Consider the following 18974-nt stretch of genomic DNA (forward strand, 5'->3'; position numbering starts at 1 on the left):
GTTCCAGCAAAGATATAGATGAACTAACGAATGACCTTGCTGCTACCCAAGCTTGATGCGATGCTTGGCAGTTAGAATTAAATTTGGAAAAATGCGTCGTAATGAATTTCTGGAAGAAGAATAACTCCCTACAGCGTAACTATATCATTCGGGGCACCCAGTTAAAGGCAGTTGAATCCGTGAAATATCTAGGGGTTAGACTCAATAATGATCTATCGTGGAATAAACATATTCGAGAAATAACCGGTCAAGCTAATCGTAAAATGGGTTTTGTTAAAAGAATATTAGGAAAGTGCGACGACAAAGTGAGAGAAATTAGCTACTTTTCCCTCGTTAGACCGCATTTGGAATACGCTGCCAGTGTTTGGGACCCTCATGAAAAAGGCTTAATAACAGAGTTAGAACGCGTGCAAAGAAGAGCTGCCACCCAGTCAGCACAGGAAGTTTTCGTACCTGAATACGAGGGTGGACCATCAAGATACAAAAATCGCGCTTAGGAAGTTACTAAAAAGGTTTTGTTTCTTTATTTCCTTTAATGACGAAAAAAGATGCAAGAGGACTGGCAAATTCATATGCATCGATAAAATTGTATCTCATTGATATAACTGTATTCGGTCTGGGACTATTTTCTTTCGCGGGTGGTGCCATCTGGTGCGATCGTGCCATATCCTCCTAGAAAGATCACATGCCTTCACAAGCTGGCACAAGGCGATGGAGATCGCATCGTTTACGTCACGTCTCACCACATTTCAGGGATTTTTATGGTTAAGTTTGAGAAAAATAGAGTGTCTGGTAATGGTGAAGTTTCCCTTATTCTTTAATTTCATTCACTGGGCTTCAGAAACGTGTTTGTGAGATATTTTTGTTAAAAATGCCATTCGTGTGTGTATTGTCGGGATGTAACTCCGGGACATAGTTCAAGTTTTTAGCTTTCCAAAAGATCCTGAGTTGAAGAAGAAGTGCATTTGGGCGATAAGAAGAAAACATTTCACCCCTACGAAAAACTGTGAGGTATGTACTCTTTCTCGCTCTAATTATTTGGATGTAATTTTAAGTCAGAAGTGGCTTCGGGATGTTGATGCATCAACATCCCGAACTATTCAGTACTGAAGTACTATAGTACTATTCAGTACTAAAAATGGTGATTCAAAATATTGTAGCAGCAATTCTTTTGAAAATTCTTGCATTTTAGTTGTCTTTTTTGTATTAATTCATTCGGTAAACGTGTGGTTAAAGGAGAAACTAGGAATAAGCTGCCAAGTTTATAGGATCGAATATTGCTTCTTAGCTTGCCCTATGGTGTATTACACGTCGGCTTTCATCATTTCAAATTATCTCATGCTATAGTTTAAAACAATAAAAATATCAGGCATAAAAATATTTACTATATTTACGAGCCTAGTAATTTGATTTCTCATGCAGAAATAACAAAAATTGGAAATGATTTGACCTAATAAGTTACATGGTATTTTATTATTTATTAATTTTAGGTGTGTGAGCTTCACATCGCACCTTGTGATATCAGAAAATAATCTGTGGCCTTGGACGAGAAGACGAGGAGAAAATTCTTGCTGAATTGAAGGTGCCCAGATTGGAGGAAGGTACCATTGCTTCACTGTTACCTGTCGCCAAGAAGACAGCCATTGTGGCAGAAGTGACATATTTGTGGATGTGGATTTTATTTGTGCAAGTTGATGCTGTGATAGTGGACGTTCATCGGAGAAAGTATTGAAGATAGTTTGTATGTATCGACCAGTCCTCTTTTAAATAATTTTTTATTCGAAAGAGAATAAGAGTAATTGTTTCGCTAAATTAGATGTGGGATAGAAGAGAAAATTGGAAATATTATTGTGGTTGACAATAGAAAATACATAATATATGTATTGTATTTCTGTGGGTGCCCAGCCAGCACAGAACAGGACGTTGCCCCGTAAATTACGGCAACTTTCTATCAACGATAAAGAAACGGCCGAATACGTTGCTATAAACATGACGGCAACGAGCCAGCAACGAAGGGGCAAAAACACCGTTAAATGTCGCCAACGATAAGGCAACAGTTTCTTTTCGGTGACGTCACAGACGCAAGGGACACCTACCGGCACTATCGAGAACTAACTGAGCAACATCGCGACAGTGGCGCCATCTATCGGGATTTTTTGATATCACGTTGATACTGCTACCATGGCGGGGTATTCCATTAAATTCAAATAATAATTTCTAGGTCTGGGTTTAATAGAAAAATCAATCATTGACAGAATTTTGAAAATAAACTTTTATTTTCGCTGCAAGCATTAAAATCCATTATATATTCAAGCAAACGGTATTTAGAGGTCACAACAGCAATGATATCACAAGCACCAAACACCACAGAGCAACTGATTTTGTAATCAGAAAAGCCCCACCTGGGGAAATGAAAGTAGGAAAAAACAACGAGCTACAAGGTAGTTCATAACCCAAAATGGAAAGAAATAGACAGGTCTCCATCAATACAAAACAAAAGATATTGCTAACCAGCAGATAGCATGATCATTTTCAAGTGGAAATAATAGAATTACAGCAATACTTATGTAAAAGCCTCAAGCACAATGGATCCCCCACGAGGAACAGTACGAAAAATATTAGTCTCACACATGACTCCAATATCAAAATAGGAGAATTAACAAATTATAGTTTTACATCATTAATTATAGTTAGGGTTGAGGTCTTAACATAAACTTGCATTCAATTTTTTGGAGTCTAGATTGAATTCATTTTCAAATTTTCTGTTGCAGCAGATCCTAACAGGCAGGGGGATATTTTTAAAAAGTTATATTTGACATAATATATTGAAGCCTAATTCCAAACACGGAGGCATGAAATGCAATAGCAACACTAGTGTACACTATTTAATGTGGCCTCTCCTTTTAGTGGTCAACTCCTTAATCGCCAAGGAACACAGCCATTTCATACGAGGACATACGCATTCAAGCTTGTGGTGACAGGGAACATCAGCATATGGTAATTAGGAAATGTTATTTTTAAAGAAGTTTTCTTCATACAATTTACACATTCAGTTGTTCACTGCCATAGCAAGCACGATTATGAATGCCCTATTATGAAATTGCTGTGTTCTATGATGATAAGGAAGCTGATCACCACAAGCAAACACACCCTAGCGTTCCTGCAGCATTCTATGTCTCCATATATGGAATAAGCCGTAATCTTCACCACTTCACCAATGGAGCTGTTTAAGGGTAGGGCATTCTATAGCATTTGAGTTAGGTTCATAGGAAAGAAATGAACTAAAATTAATTTATTTCAGCTATACGAAAGGCTATTCAACCAAACTTGGACCTATTCCTAGCAGCGTTTGGCATTCTGAAAATAATAAAAAATAGGGCATTCAAGAAGGCAAAGAATCATTCCTACTCCCTTGTGAGACAAAAATCAAGCAGCATTAATGACATTTCTAGCTGTGTCTGTCGTTACAGTGATCAGTCGCTGACCTCACCTTATCCAACAATCATGTTATGAGACGACAAGCAAAACTGCCCTTCCACACTAGCAGGTTCTGAGATAGGCAAATTGGAAGAATCATGTTTCTTCGAGACTCCCTTTGAATTGCCTTTCAGAACACTTTCTCGTTTCTTATTCCCTTTCTCTGCTCTGTATTTCAAGGCCTGGAATCATTCCCTGATGCTTCTTTTCATACTGATAGTATCAAATCAGGCTTATTTTGGCTTTTACACTGCCTGCAAAGTATTCATAATTGGATTAGATATTATGCTGAAAATGAAATATTCACATATGCTGAAAAGCTCTATTCATTCAACTGTATTCCAAGATAAGGGAAGAGTAAATCGAAAGCACCAATGATTACAAAGTACTTACCAAATGTGACATTTATAATGGAGCTAAAATTCACTTCTAAGGCTATCTTGTTTTCTGAGTGGCCCTTCAAACATAAAGACACAGCTAACTCATTCTGTATTAGGTTAGAACACTTGTTGTTGACTTTTGCTAAGCCCAGTCCTCATTTGATAATTCTGACTGCTCTTAAACATGATGTTCGAAGATCTTTCCTTCATGAAATAAAATCTGAAAAATGAGATAACCAGATAATTAATTATCTATGGTAATTGCTGAGTACCATTGAACATAGTGGCACAGCATTTTTAATTTCTAAGTATATCCCAGAGTTATCATAAAATTAAATATCAACAAGGAGGTAATGATGGTATCATAACTTAAGTTTAAGACTGAAAGTGATAATCTATATAAAGTACCATGAGCATATTAACACTTAGGAGGCTATGAAGTCAAACAGTTGACAATGTAAATGAAATACCAACCAAATACTCCTCTTTCAGGTTCTTTCCCAGCTAACAATAGCAGTGAAGATTTCTCATGATTTGCACCGGATAAGGTCCTCCAGATCTCATTCAAACGTTTCGACAAGCAACTTACCCATCGTCTTCAGGGATTCAGGAATCACACGATTTAGGAATCCAACCTTGGATTCCAGAATCCCCGAAGACGATTGGTGAGTTGCTTGCGGAAACATTGGAGGGAGAAATGGAGGACCTTACCCGGTGCAAATCCCGAGAAATCTTCCCCGATACCCCTGACCTCATTGGGTACGTCAGGTGCTAACAATTGGACTTCACTTATTCTTCAGAAATAACCCTGCAATTCTATAGAAAAGTTTCAGGCTCCTTTACTCCAACATTGTTTGAGGAATCTTTAAGTGCAATATTTCCTTCTTAGGAGGCACTCATGCAACTGAAAACAGAATAGATAAGCTTTACACTTATATTTGCACATGATAAAGCACTCAAAAAAGCAAATTCTTATATGTAAACATTTACCAGGTGATGGTGGTTTCAGTATTCTGTCATCATCAGTCTCCATGGATGAAGAATTACTTACATCAGGATACTTTCAATTCTTTTTTGTCCTTTTCCTTTCCCAGTATTTTTTAATTTCAGCGACTAAAATGCCTCCATGTCTGTTCTCCATCTTCACAAGTAGCCATCTCTGTTCAATAGCGATGGCTGCCACTACAGTCTCTGGAAGATAATTATGATAAAATGTCACCATTAGCCACACATTTCAAAGCATGCAGTCAATGTCAAAATTAACTAAAATAAAAATATTAAATACTTGGCTTAGAGAACTAGTAACATGTACAAACAAGCCAGTGCTCTCACACACACACACCATGAAACAACCCCTTTGAATACATTTAAAAGGCACCCTGCCCTTGCAAGTCAAAGATGTTAATCCTCCCTTTAATCTAAACAAATGTTCACAAATATTGTTGCAAACTCACCAAATGGAGGCATGCAGAACTTCACGCCCAAGATACCCCATTCCTCACTGAGTCAAGAGCCATTTTATGACCTGTGACACTGAAGACCAGTTATAGCCTAGAGTAATATTCAATAATCTTATCTCCATCCAATTTCACCCATGACTATGCAAAAGCCTGCACTGAGAGGCCAGTAAATTTTTTTATGTGGAAGAAATATTAACACTTGCCAAGGCATCCTGAAAAAAGAGGGAAAAAATCATGACTATGAGGCGTTCACTCTCCAGTTACTTAAAAACATGAGATCATAAAATTCCATTGAAAGTAAAGTTAATTATTGTATATGAAGACTAGTTAATAGTGATGCATTAAATGATTGCACACTCCAGCAATTGAGGAAAAATCTCTGCGATTCTGCTAAATTTTACTGCTCAACTCAATATTTCAAGAGTGTTTGGTAGGGGGTGAGTTCTCACCAACGTGCAGTACTGAACAGTTGCACTCCATTGAATGAAAAACTTAAGCGTTCCATCGTGCACCCACAAACTCGCAGTATGAGCACCCACCAGACATACATCGATCCATACAATAGAAACACAACAGAACTAACTCAATGGCAATGAAAACTTAAGTGTACTGTTAATGAATTTCATAATGAACGACGGTAAACAGAGTCTAGACTTACCTTTCACGAATCCTGGCGGAATACGGTGGTTGAACTCTCGAAGAGGCTTCTAACTTGCACTGCCCTAGCCAAAGCCAAAAAAACTTGTAACCACTGAACACTTTTTCTCACTAAGAACACGATTTGACAAGAGTTAAAATCACTCGCGAAAACTTACGCTAGTGAAAATTACAAACGAAAATTCACGTCAGTGAAAATTAGGAATACAATGTCAGAGTACGACGGGTGGACATGATAATCGGATATGAAGGTGAAATGAAATGAAAAGTGATAATGGAGAAGCTGAAACCACGTTAAGTTTGACGGATGAAGTAAATGAACAATTTATGTAAAATTAAAATTCTTGAAAAAATCTATTTACAAAAGGTTTGGTGAACGAAAACCGTCCCTCGACCATTCAAAAAGGAGAAAAGCATCACGACGAACACAAAGCATGAATTCACATATCAACAAAGTTATGTATATGTAAGTTGCATGGCCTCGCTGTCGTGAGCAGACGATATGATCGAGCGTAAAATTTCATGCGAAGGAGGAAATCGTAATGGTACAGCCTTTAATTATCAATGGTATTTTATTAATTTCACTTCGCCGATAATAAATATCCAGAGAATCGTCAACCTTGAGAGACGCTTATTATATTATCTCAATCTTTTTCCATCGCCACCGAGTGACTTGGAGACATATTAATTAATAAATCCACAAAATCGTCGAATAAATACCACTTATCCCATAAAACACATTATGCAAAGTTAATTGCGTAAGTCGTGAAACCTTTTATTTCTAGCAGATCGTTAATTGGAGCGAATGCATTCACATAAAATGAGACATGAAGCAGCCGTCCAAACTGAGCAACTTCACGGCAACGCGTTGCCGTCATGTTGATGTCATCCACGGCGCAACGTCAAAGGATAAACTGTTGCCGCTTCGTTGTCTTGGACGTTTACATAAACGTCGGCGAGTGTGCTGGCTGGGTGTTTTCTTTCCTGCCTCTTTAAAATTTCTTGTGGTGTTGACATCATGCAAAGTAAGTATAAAATCGGAGGTGTGACCTAAGAGATACCATGTTTTATTTTACAAGTGTTTATGCTGGTGATTTGGCAGGACTTTCATATTTTTAATAGGTTGATACATTTACTGCAGTGACCTAGAGACTTTTACTCATCCCTAATAATTTTTCAAATACTTAAGCGCCTGATATGGGTAAGTTTAAGTAGCTGAGACTGAACTATACGTTAATTTTTGCTTGCATTTTGATGAATTCGATCGTACTAATAGCAGATGTGTCAGCAATCCTGTTTCATCGGCAATTTTTATTTAAAAATTTTATTTCGTCAGGCTTTAGGGTAAGCTTTTTAATGCTCGTGGGCTATGTGATGTCTTATTTAGTGTCAAAATTAATAAGAATTTACTCTTATTAACATCTCAAGGTTTCCAAGTAAGTACGAGCCACTTAACAATGCTGGATGCTGGGGATGCGTGAATTAACCTTGAGAATCTCATTTTTCGCAGTTATTTAAGTGGCCGAATAAGTTTTGTAAGTTCTCAATAGGTAAATAATACTGTATCATGAATTCTAAATACTATGATATAGTATTATTTACCTGCTGAGAACTTACAATTCATAATGATTCGTATTAATGCCCCGTTTACACCACGATCGTCGCGACGTTGATCGCAACCACTGCACGTTTACACGTCTAAAAGTTACCATCGTAACTCAGTGCTGCCCTCGTTGTGGAATTGTGTCAGATAACAACTGACGACGACACTGCGTGAGAAAATTGAAATCCTGGAAATTAAGAAGCAAAAGAATATTAATGTTTTCATGTGCTAAAACTGAAGCTAGACCGAACTGTCGGTAAAACGTTAAAGAATGTAGGTTTCTTTATGGGAATCTGTCCAAAGTTTAGCAATATTTATGCGGTTATGACAGTAGATATGTCTCCTTGCTACGTTCCAAATTGTAATATTTTGCGAACTGGTCACTTTATTATAATATCGACTCAATCCGGATTTAACGTGTCCAAAATAATTTTTTCAAATTAAATAATTACGATTTATTAATCTCTTTGTCTGATTACAACACTTCATATATTCTTTCCCTAGTTAATTTGAAAATTCTTGCACGACCAAGGATCCTCCAAAAAAGGCATATTCCTCTACAAAATTATCAATTAATATTTAGATTGTTCCTATCTCCTTTATTAGCAACTTTTAATGGATCCCGTCATAGCTATATAAATCCTCACCTGCTTGTTTTTAATTACCATAGAGCAAATTATGTCTTCAACTCCCAGCTATGATGAGATAAAACTAAAACTAGTCATAACAGTCCGTGAAGTCTTTAAGAAACTAGATTCTTCGAGAGAATATGTCAAAACATTCAAGAATATTCACGCATTAAAGACAGTACATATTGCTGTTATAATTTAACTAGAAAAGGCTTAGATTTCGGCTTGATTCGGCACAAGTATTGATATCTCCACGTCCTCATCTAAATGTTATGGTTATTTCTGGCGAATTTTATTGTGAAATCCTTTATACAATGATTTAATTGGTTAACATTTTGTGCATGTTTGTTATTTTCCATCATCTGTGAAGTATAATGTAAGGATACATGGGTATGGGTTAACCTGTAAATAAAGAAATGCATAAAACTGGTATAGTATAGAATATCCGATATCATTTGGTAAATAGAGCATCAGAAAAAGCTTTCCCATCACGTCCTTCCATTACCTGCTCAATAATGTCTTCATTCGTTGCCATATATCTTTGATATATTAGAGTTATTTATGAAATATCAATTACTGTATCAAGATTGCAACGGCGCGAAAGAATCGTATATGCATCGATCTTCATTTCGATCTCTTTTTTCTTGGCACACTAGCGCTAACCATCGTAAGTTCGGCAGTGTTAGGTACTAAGGCCTACGATGGTAACTCTGCGCGTCTACACGACGCACAGTGGTCTGGGGAGCGCTTTTTTCCGGACAAAAGTCGACTGTCCCATTTGTAGAGGTATTTGATGGTGTTACACAACTTTAATATATCTTCTAATGCATGCATAATGACTTTCTCAAAAAATAAATACGCATTCGCTTTTTTTCTGAATAATTATACTACAACGACGTGTGATGCAATGGTGGTCTGAAAAACACTTACGCATTTATAAGTCGCCAAATCCAGTTTTACACGAATGAATGGATGTTTTCTCACTTAGAGATAATTACATGACCATTATGCTTTGGGGGGAGATATCTTTAATGAAAGTATTTCGTGGAATAATTAATTAATGAATCAATAATTAAAGGAAGCAAATGGATATGAGGAAGTAAAACAATTACTCCTCATCCGTAGTTTCTTCACTGTCTTTGTACACGGGTGCCGAGTCTACGTTTGGGGATGAAAGCAGTCGTAGCACCAAAAGGATAGCACAGTTTTTTTTACAGAAAGAATTTCTTCTTAAGGAGGTTAAAGACTTGCTGCCATTAGAGATCTGGCCCCTTTCCTGATGGACATAGTATATTTTACAGAAAGAATTTCTTCTTAAGGAGGTTAAAGACTTGCTGCCATTAGAGATCTGGCCCCTTTCCTGATGGACATAGTATACTGATGTTTAGTCAACTTTGCCTCAATCACTAAGCCTAATGCCTCGTCTGCATTGTAGGGAAGAACTACCTTGGTGTCAGATCTATGGATATAACAAGCTTGCCTTATATTTCTGGCTCTACTGGGGCTTATATGAATTGCCTCATCTACCATATGAGCTGCATCGCTTTGTTTGTTTGCCCGAAGACTTCCGTTCGACGCATAAACCAGCTCTTCAGTTGTTTTTGTGTCGAGCAATTCCGTGGTTCTCCTCCGCTTTGATCGCTCGCACAACGTTTCAAAATTCTTACACGGACGACTGAATGGACTACACACCTAAATAAAATCAATCATTTGATAGGTAATACTCTCATTTACGTAAATGCTATAATATATGCCATCGATAACATTGAACTTACCCGAGGTAGAGGGTTGAGAAGTTTCCGAGCTCGTTATCTGGGGCTCGATTTTTTCCCGCCAAAAAAATCAATATCTGAATTAACCCACATATTTTTGTTCTGCAAAAACACGTTTATTGTTCTACGGCTCTTTTACCATCTCAGTGTCGCCCGAGTAATGAAAGAAAACAGCCAGTTTTGAATTCTTAGCTTCCTGTCATCTTTCACGTTCGACCTTCCTTGTGGCCTTAGAATAAGACACAAAAATGATATGATACGCAAACTATGGGTTAATGAATCACCTTAGTACGTTGCACCTCGGAATTAAATCACTTTCACCTACCTTAAAATGTACTCATATAGATGCTTGTAACGAACGCTGTCCTTCTCGGCCCACTTCTCTCGTAAATTGAAAAAAATATTCCTTCACGAGTGCCATATCCGAAGACTGGTTCATAGAAAATAAGTATTCAATTTTCACTGAACAATTAGAGGAATCTTAACAATAGCTGGAGTTGTCGCACACTGGAAGAAGCCTAGTGGCAGCCGAATTGTTAGTTTAAGCCGTGTCAAATGGGCTATATTGTTGCTGATATGGTCACTGAATCATGTAGTGTTTAGGCATGGATAAAATTGGTGCTGATAATGCTAATAAATGAACCAATTGCGTCTGATAGAGAGACTCAAAACGGAGGATTTTATCAGCGAAAGCGACTTGCCGAGAGATAGCGCGCCATGGCGTTAGGATAGCCAGGCGTCTCTGTAACACATTTCGGCTTATAAATTTAAAAAAGGCAACTAAGGCAGATAATTCTTTCTAAATTGCTTCAAGGATAGTATTTTCTTTGCATCCTATTACATGAGAACACAGTGGTAGAGCGTGGTTTTTTTATATCTCTAACTGTGCATAATAGGGTAGTTTCCTTCATCAAAGAAAACGAAAGGCATTGATTGCGATTCGTTACCCACCATTAGTGTATTCATAATACACAAATTATTTGGTTTTTGAAATACCGGTTTAGACGAATGGCAAGGGTCAAATTTTATCCTCATTTGAAAAAGGCCAGATTGGCGCCCATGCGATTCCACTCCGCATGACGTCACAGGGACCTAGTTTCTACACGAGATGATAGGAGTTATGCATCGTCTGAGGTTACCAATGCAAGCATGAGGCACAGAGCTCAGGGAAACATGTCTTAATAATCACCTATTAAAACTGGCTAATGTCGGAAAGTTTTCTTCGTTTGATAAGGTATTAATAAACCTTTTTTAAGCCAAGCGCTACCGTTCAGCAAGGTACTCAGCTATCCGCTAGCATCCTGCGACGTATCAGAGCTAAGCCTCGCCTCAAGGTCATCTCACCGGGCGGGAGGGGGAACCAGAAATACGACGTACGGAGATATTTCCCGACATTCATACTTAAGCGTCGCGTTTTCGCGCGCTTGAAAATTTTCACTTTTCATTTAATCGCGAAAAATAGATGTTGTCATTTAAAAATCTAAAAGCGCGAAATACGTACTCCAGGAGTAATAATCTTTCGATTAAGGCAATAAAAAAATAATAGGAAACCACCCTATTAAAAAAAATATTTGCATATGATATTATAGCGCGCTATCCTGACACCCCGGACGCTTTCATAACATTAATAATTAGGTTTATGGATCATAAAAAGGTGAGTTTGCTGAAATAAACTCAAAAGAAAACAAAAAAATGGCAATTGGTTATGGTATTTATCAAGTTAAAAAGCCGTCAAAAATTTGAGAAATTACACTCAAACAACTTTCGCTAAAAACCACTCCTGTAATTCGAAAAATGGGCAGTAAAGGAAGATATAAAGATCTATTTACAATGGAATGATGTTTTAGCTTCACATATTTAGCATTTTTGGATGGTTTGAACGCAATCGAAAAATCGACTTTTGTCCGCCGAAAAGGGCATCTCAGACCACTGTGCGACGTTTTGAGGTTACGATCGTACGGATCAACGTCCCGACGATCGTTGTGTAAACGGGGCATAAGGTTCTCGTTACGGTCGGTAGTTATCGATTGTGTTGCGTTCGATACATTTTTAGATCGTGCGAGTTACGATATATATCTAATTTTTGACCTAATCGATTGAGATTAGCCTGAGTGCTGTGTTCCTGCGCGCTTTGTATCCTATCGTACGTGCTTCGTAGCGGACATTCACATGCTGCGTGTGAAAGTGGTAACATAAATGAGAGAAAGTCATTTAATGTTAGGAAACCTCATGTTTATTAACCATTATCTTATATTTCTGTCAAGGTAATCAATATAGATGATGACACAGTGAATTATAGAGGCGTATTCGAAGGGGCAGAAAAAGATAACATTGCAGTAAACCTCATTATTTACTCGGTGATGAGGTAAAAACAAAATAAAACGCACAATGCGCACCGGGGAGTTCATGAAACCCACTAGTCGGTGGCCGTACCGACACCATTTTGCTGTCGGTACGGCTGCCGACCATCTCCCGTCCTCACGTCGGTGCCGCACCGATCGGGTTCGTACAGAATCGCACCACTTCTTGCCGGGAGTCGGTGTGACGTCGCACCCGAAGAATCGGTGCCGCACCGATCGGTTTGGAGTTACAGAATACGGCCCCTGATGATTGATCACCTCCTGCCAAACACCCTAGAGGTGGCTCGCAGGGTATTATGTAGATGTAGATTCACCGATTCACGTGTACAAATTCCCGAACACTTCCGGACGTCCTGGGACGACGATATTGTTACCGAAGGTGGGGAAGGGAAAAGGGCCGAGGGGAAAATACGAAAGCTCCAACTTCCCCCCGGTCCCCACCGAAAAAATTCAAAAAGGCGAAAAATTCGAATGTAAGGTATATTCCGGCACGCGAACGGCTTCTGCTACCTTACGGTTCCACATATGGGAATTCTTGCTTTGATTTGAGGAATTCCAGAGATGAGGATTTCATTTCACGTCTCTTTCAGATCCATGTGACGATTAAAACCTCCGCTACGACTCTTCAAAGTTGGAGAAAAATCCAATTTTTTGTCGATTATTTGAGTACCTCCTACACCCGATTGGCTATTTCTCCTGAGCCGTTCCATTGCCGGCATTATTGTTCAAGCGTTACGGAAGAATAATAATGAGGCTTTTTAAACCAAATAGTTTTAATTAGTAGCATTTCCTTTTCTTAAGAAATCGACTTTTCCACTGCTCCACCACCATTCCTTATCTACGAAGGTTTTACGCAGGTAAATGCGAATAACGAATGACCTTGCTGCTATCCAAGCTTGGTGCGATGCTTGGCAGTTGGAATTAAATTAGGAAAAATGCGTCGTAATGAATTTCTGGAAGAAGAATAACTCCCTACAGCGTAACTATGTCATTCGGGGCACGCAGTTAAAGGCAGTTGAATCTGTGAAATATCTAGGGGTTAGACTCAATAATGATCTATCGTGGAATAAACATATTCGAGAAATAACCGGTCAAGCTAATCTACATCTACATCTACAAATTACCCTGCGAGCCACCTCTAGGGTGTTTGGCAGGGGGTGATCAATCACCAGCATGCAGCATGCATTTGGACTCCCACATGCACACCACACCGTCCAAGAAACGTCCCGTATAATAACAAATCGTAAAATGGGTTTTGTTAAAAGAATATTAGGAAAGTGCGACGACAAAGTGAGAGAAATTAGCTACTTTTCCCTCGTTAGACCACATTTGGAATACGCTGCCAGTGTTTGGGACCCTCGTGAAAAAGGCTTAGTAACAGAGTTAGAACGCGTGCAAAGAAGAGCTGCCAGGTATGTGAAAGGTCGTTACGATAGTCTTGTTAGTGTAACTGACCTCTTAGATAAACTCGGATGGGAATCTGTCGGACCGTAGATTGAAAAATAGACTAAACCTTTTAGATAAATTCAAGAGCAGTGTCTTTTCTGACGAAGTTAACCATATCTTGCGGACGCCAACGTACTACGGAAAATCAGATCATATAACTAAAATAAGAGAGATAGATTGTAGAACAGACAGATTCCGAATGTCATTTTTTCCACGATCAATAAGAGAATATAACGGCAGCAATAGAACTCGTAAATAGATTGCATGACTTGTAGCCTACTAACCTATGTAAAACTTAATGCATGTTTCTGAATTTCTATTCTATATTCTATTTCTAACAGCATATAGTAGTATAGTTTGTTATTATACGGGACGTTTTTTGGACGGTGTGGTGTGCATGTGGGAGTCCAAATGCATGCTGCATGCTGGTGATTGATCACCCTCTGCCAAACACCCTAGAGGTGGCTCGCAGGGTATTATGTAGATGTAGATGTGAATGCAGTTCTGTAGATAATCTCAATCCCTCGAACAAAATCTACGCAATGGTTCGCCAAAGTGAAAGATGAGTCAAGTCCTATCTACAATACAACTACAAAGCTTTACTTGAATCTATGCATGGAATTGTATTTTACATTATGAATAACTTTTTCGAGCATTCCTCTAAAATTTGTAACACATCATTTTTATAAACTTTTTCCAGAAAATGCGATTTTATGTTGCAGAGCATTCAACATGAAAGTAAGTAAAGAAAAGCTTTGTAAAAAAAAGTTAAAATATAAAATATTACTGCCATGGATGGCGATTTTTCGTATCCGCGAAAATGCGACCCTTGCAAACACTCTATTCCAGGAGTTTCCAAGTAGGCTTCCGCGGAGATTATGATGAATTCTGCTGGTTTTTCCGGGTATTCTTCCGCGTTTATCCATATGTAGGACGATATTTCGCCGACGTTCCAGTTGGCTTCCTCAGGTCCACTGAAGTGCGATAGGTCGACTGAAGTGGACCTGAGGAAGCCAACTGGAACGTTAGCGAAATATCGTCCTACAAATGGACAAACGCGGAAGAATACCCGGAAAAACCAGCAGAATTCACTCTATTCCAGGAACATATTAATGCACATACTGGTTACTGGTCACTGAGACACATCACCGCAAATCCTCCCATATGGGGTTGAAAAATAGTGGGATTCATTTCCAGGAATTCATCACCTTACGCCCGAATCGTCCACGCCAGGACGAATGAAGAACCATTAACTATGCACTCGCCAATACTCCCTTTCACCTTGTGCAACCCTACCCTCATTATCCCGTCCGTTCATCACCTATTTCTTCCTATGCTGGTCAAGGACATTTAAAGACTGGGATAGGTGGGGGAGGAGCGGCCTAAAGATGCGGGGATTCCTCAGGAATATTCTGTCATTGTCAATTTCCAAGCTTTATCTCTGAGCTTTTTGTGCGTCATTCGCCGCCTACTTCTTTACCAAGAAAAACTAAAGGAACATATTCCCATCGTGACGCCTCATCACGGAAGCACGGTAGGGTCACCACGGAGTCATTTTATTTATATGATCTGATCTTCCGTAGTATGTTGGCGTCCGTATGATATGTTTAACTTCGTTAGACAAGACACTGCTCTTGAATTTATTGCTCTGAATGCTGCTGATTGATCACCCTCTACCAAACATTTTTATACATCTACATAATACCCTGCGAGCCACCGAGGGTGGGTGTTTGGGAGGGGGAGAGTCGAGTAAGCAAGGCTTTCTTGACATTCTAAACGGCAAACTGGCATCAAAGTAGCAAATAAAAGAATGAATTATTCGACTTACCACAATAATCAGTCCGGCAACTCAATGGATTCGCCGATTTCCCACTGCCAAACACCCTAGAGGTGGATCGAAGGATATCATGTTGATGTAGACGTCTTTCCTCGACAGTCTCGGCTCGCCACGCGGTTCTCCACACTTCCGCAATCGACTGATCACCAGACGCCTCCAACTACAAATGCGAGCCGCTACCCCGCCACGGAATTTGCCAGGATCAAGGAAACGCCCCCTGGCTCTCCCCCCATCCTCACCATGCGTCATCCATCCACCGTTATTGGCCAAAATGACCAGGGGCTCGCTGTGCTATCGTGCTATAATGCCTCAAACACCTGAATGCTTCTGAAACGGAATGAAAAAAAGAAGAATAGAGGAGCGGGGTTTCCTCCCTCGGTTTAAGAGGGGGTGAGCCAAAGCCATTGGAAATGGAAGCAAAAAAAAACACCCGATGATGAGTCAGGGACAGTCAGGTCAGGGAAGTGAAAGGAATTCCGGGAGACCCAACGCCTTTGTATAAGCTACTGCTCAGTATAATAGCCCAGGTTGTCTTCAAGGTAAATCTATTCGCAGAAAAAATCTCATTATTTCTTCTGCTTAAAAAATTCCATTCGGTATGCCCAAGGAGTTTAAATAGAGTAGGCACCAGTCACCCCGGTTGAAACTTAATTTTTGTTGCCGCATCGAGCGCATTTTATACGGGGTTCGAAACTCTACGTGAACACCTCAGTGGCGGATACAGAAAAAACTCAAGGGGGGGCGCAACATGTCTTGAATTGTCTTTAATTTATCGTAATAAAAGATGATCAAGTCACAGGCAGAGTATATGAAACATTTATTTAAAGTGATTATAAACATGTAAAAGACAATGCCATCTTATGATATAAAAAAGTTACAATTGTGGTTTTGCAATGTTCGGCAATACATGCGGATCCGCAAGGGGGGGGCGCGCCCCCCATCCGTATCCGTCACTGGAACACCTTCATAAGACCCTACGATGACACCTCAAAGTTAATTGACAAGGAGGTGTGTATCTACATCTAGACCCATTCATCACTTCTACATTTCACGCAAGTTATATTCGTCACTTTATAAAAAAATCAAATTACTGAAAGCGCTCTTTACTAAGCTCATCAAAAACAGATGGCATTTCCGTTCCGGCATAAATTTTTCGCTCGAGTACGGCGAGTTTATAATTATTACTTATTGTTGATCCCCCATGATGACGATTAACCGCGGTGTGCATGTGACGGTCCTCTTGCATGCTGCATATTGGTATTTGGTCAGCCCCTACCAAACACCCTAGAGGTGGTTCGCAGGGTATTATGTAGATGTAGAAAACGTTGACACATTTTATGCTGGCGATGGGATAGAAGGGGTCGCGACATTCTTTGAAACTGAGGGATACGGCTAATGTTGTAGCGAGACTACACGAGACTTAAGCCATTCCCGTTTTCCGCACTCTGGGTATCTACGATATACATCCTGCGAGTCACCTCTAGGGTGTTTGGCAGGGGGTGATCAACCACCAGCATGCAATTGGATTCCAACATGCACACCACACAGTACAAAAAACGCCGCGCATACTAACAAATTATACTACTATATGCTGTTAGAAATAATAATTGAATTAAGAAACATGCATTTATTTTTACATAGGTTCGTAGGCTACACTACAAGTCATGCAATCTATGTATGAGTTCTATCGCTGCCGTTATAATCTCTTTTTGATCGTGGAAAAAATGACATTCGGAATCTGTCTGTTCTACAATCTATCTCTCTTATTTTATTTATGCCTTTTTCATGTATATTGTGTATTTACAAGCAGCGCTTTTTAGAAAAAAATAGAAAATAATACGTATGAGTTGCCTAGACCAGAACCACTCCCAGGTACACGAAACCCCCTTTTGCCAAATGTAATTTCAGCGGATGAAGCTTTTCCTTCATCAGATAATGTTTTGAGATCATACGCACGGAAAAACCTGAATCGCAAGAAAAAGATTTTTAATTATCGACTATATCGAACCCGTAGATTTGTTGAACGCTTTTTTGGAATTTTGAGTAACAAGTGGCGAAAGGACCCTTGAATGTTAATGTTGAATTAGTGGTAGCAATTACTGACGCATTCTGCGTAACTTTGTCAGGCCGCGAGACTGTTACCCATTAGAGGACACCCTGTAATGTTATCGGTTCCGGGGATGAGGGAGAAACTGTTTACTCCAACAGAGCGGTAAATTATGTGCTAGACAAGTTTGCTGAGTACTTTGTTGGGACTGGGGCTCTACCTTAGCAGGAATCGAAAGTTCAACGAATAAAAGTAAATTACATTAAATTAACAAGAGTTAATGCACGATTTTAAATTTAAAAACAATAGACAATTGTGCACAATTTGTTAATGTATTGCATATTATATGTGGGGTAAGGAAACTGCCAGAATTTATGTATCCTTCGACGGTTGTATTTCCTGAATAGAGAAAATAAAAATGACTTACCGCACTTGGTTTTATATGTCCCATTTAAACTCTCCAAATCAGGGAAAATGTTTTTGCTGATCTCTTGCCATGTCTTCCTTCTCATTGCGACAATGCAATTCCGTCCGCGCGAGTGTGACGCGGACCTTACTTCCGTGTTTGCTTTTGCTTGGAGTCCTACGCGGCCACGTACTTTGCTTTCCACAAAAACCGGCCCTGCTCGCAAGATATTAACCAGATGTGGAATAACGTTTTACCTATCGTCCTAATTTATAAAGAGTTAATTCAGGCTTAATATAGTGGAATTTAAACATCCTGTTAATTAAAATTAATTGCTATTTTCCAAAATACCTATTATTCACACGTCCGTAAGTACGTACAGTTATTCAAGTACGTCAATGTAGAACACATTGCGTACTATTGGACAAGTGTTTTCGATAGAGGTGGCTGCCAAACATCCTTGAAGTGGCCTCAGGGCATTATGTAGATGTGGAAATACCTAAGAGGGGAAGTAGTATGGATGGTGAGGGGGGGGGAGTTGCAGTGGCGCCGACTCCATGGGGCCTGAGGGGGCCCGGGCCCCCTCAAAAATTCGTTATTGGTGTGAGGAAAAAATGTGTTAGGCTTGCCGATTTTACCCGGAATGTCCAGATATCGAGATTTGAGTTATCAGGGTTCTAATGTTGTTCACACGACTCATCTAAAATGCTTAAAAAACTTAAAACTCACTACTTATAAAATTTCCCGGGGCAAGATCCCCGGTTTGGGCCCCCCAGTATTTTTTGTGAGTCGGCACCCCTGGGGAGTTGTGTGGGGGTATGAAATGCGTCTATATAGAACGTCCGGAAAGAAATCTGTACAGTGGAGGGATATATCCCCACTCTGTGAGTCCATCCTTTG

The 18974-nt window shown here is 39.4% G+C and overlaps 1 long non-coding RNA gene across 4 annotated transcripts; it reads right to left on the reverse strand.

Moving 5' to 3' along the window:
* Nucleotides 1–2257: 2257 nt before the first annotated feature.
* Nucleotides 2258–16146, reverse strand: LOC124156454. Of its 4 annotated transcripts, none has more exons than XR_006864328.1 (7): nt 5976–6178; nt 5312–5529; nt 4848–5048; nt 4332–4761; nt 3871–4077; nt 3491–3731; nt 2258–2402 (listed from the first exon to the last, which is right to left on the reverse strand). It is a non-coding gene; the product is annotated as an uncharacterized LOC124156454 (long non-coding RNA). The 4 variants fall into 4 exon arrangements; XR_006864330.1 differs by lacking the exon at nt 2258–2402 and adding an exon at nt 15613–16146 and having other exon boundaries at nt 2438–3731; nt 5976–6039; XR_006864329.1 differs by lacking the exon at nt 2258–2402 and adding an exon at nt 5767–5895 and having other exon boundaries at nt 2438–3731.
* Between the last annotated feature and the right edge of the window lie 2828 nt (nt 16147–18974).

The sequence above is a fragment of the Ischnura elegans genome, chromosome 3 (assembly GCF_921293095.1).
Source record: "Ischnura elegans chromosome 3, ioIscEleg1.1, whole genome shotgun sequence".
In the NCBI taxonomy this organism is placed as follows: domain Eukaryota; kingdom Metazoa; phylum Arthropoda; class Insecta; order Odonata; family Coenagrionidae; genus Ischnura; species Ischnura elegans.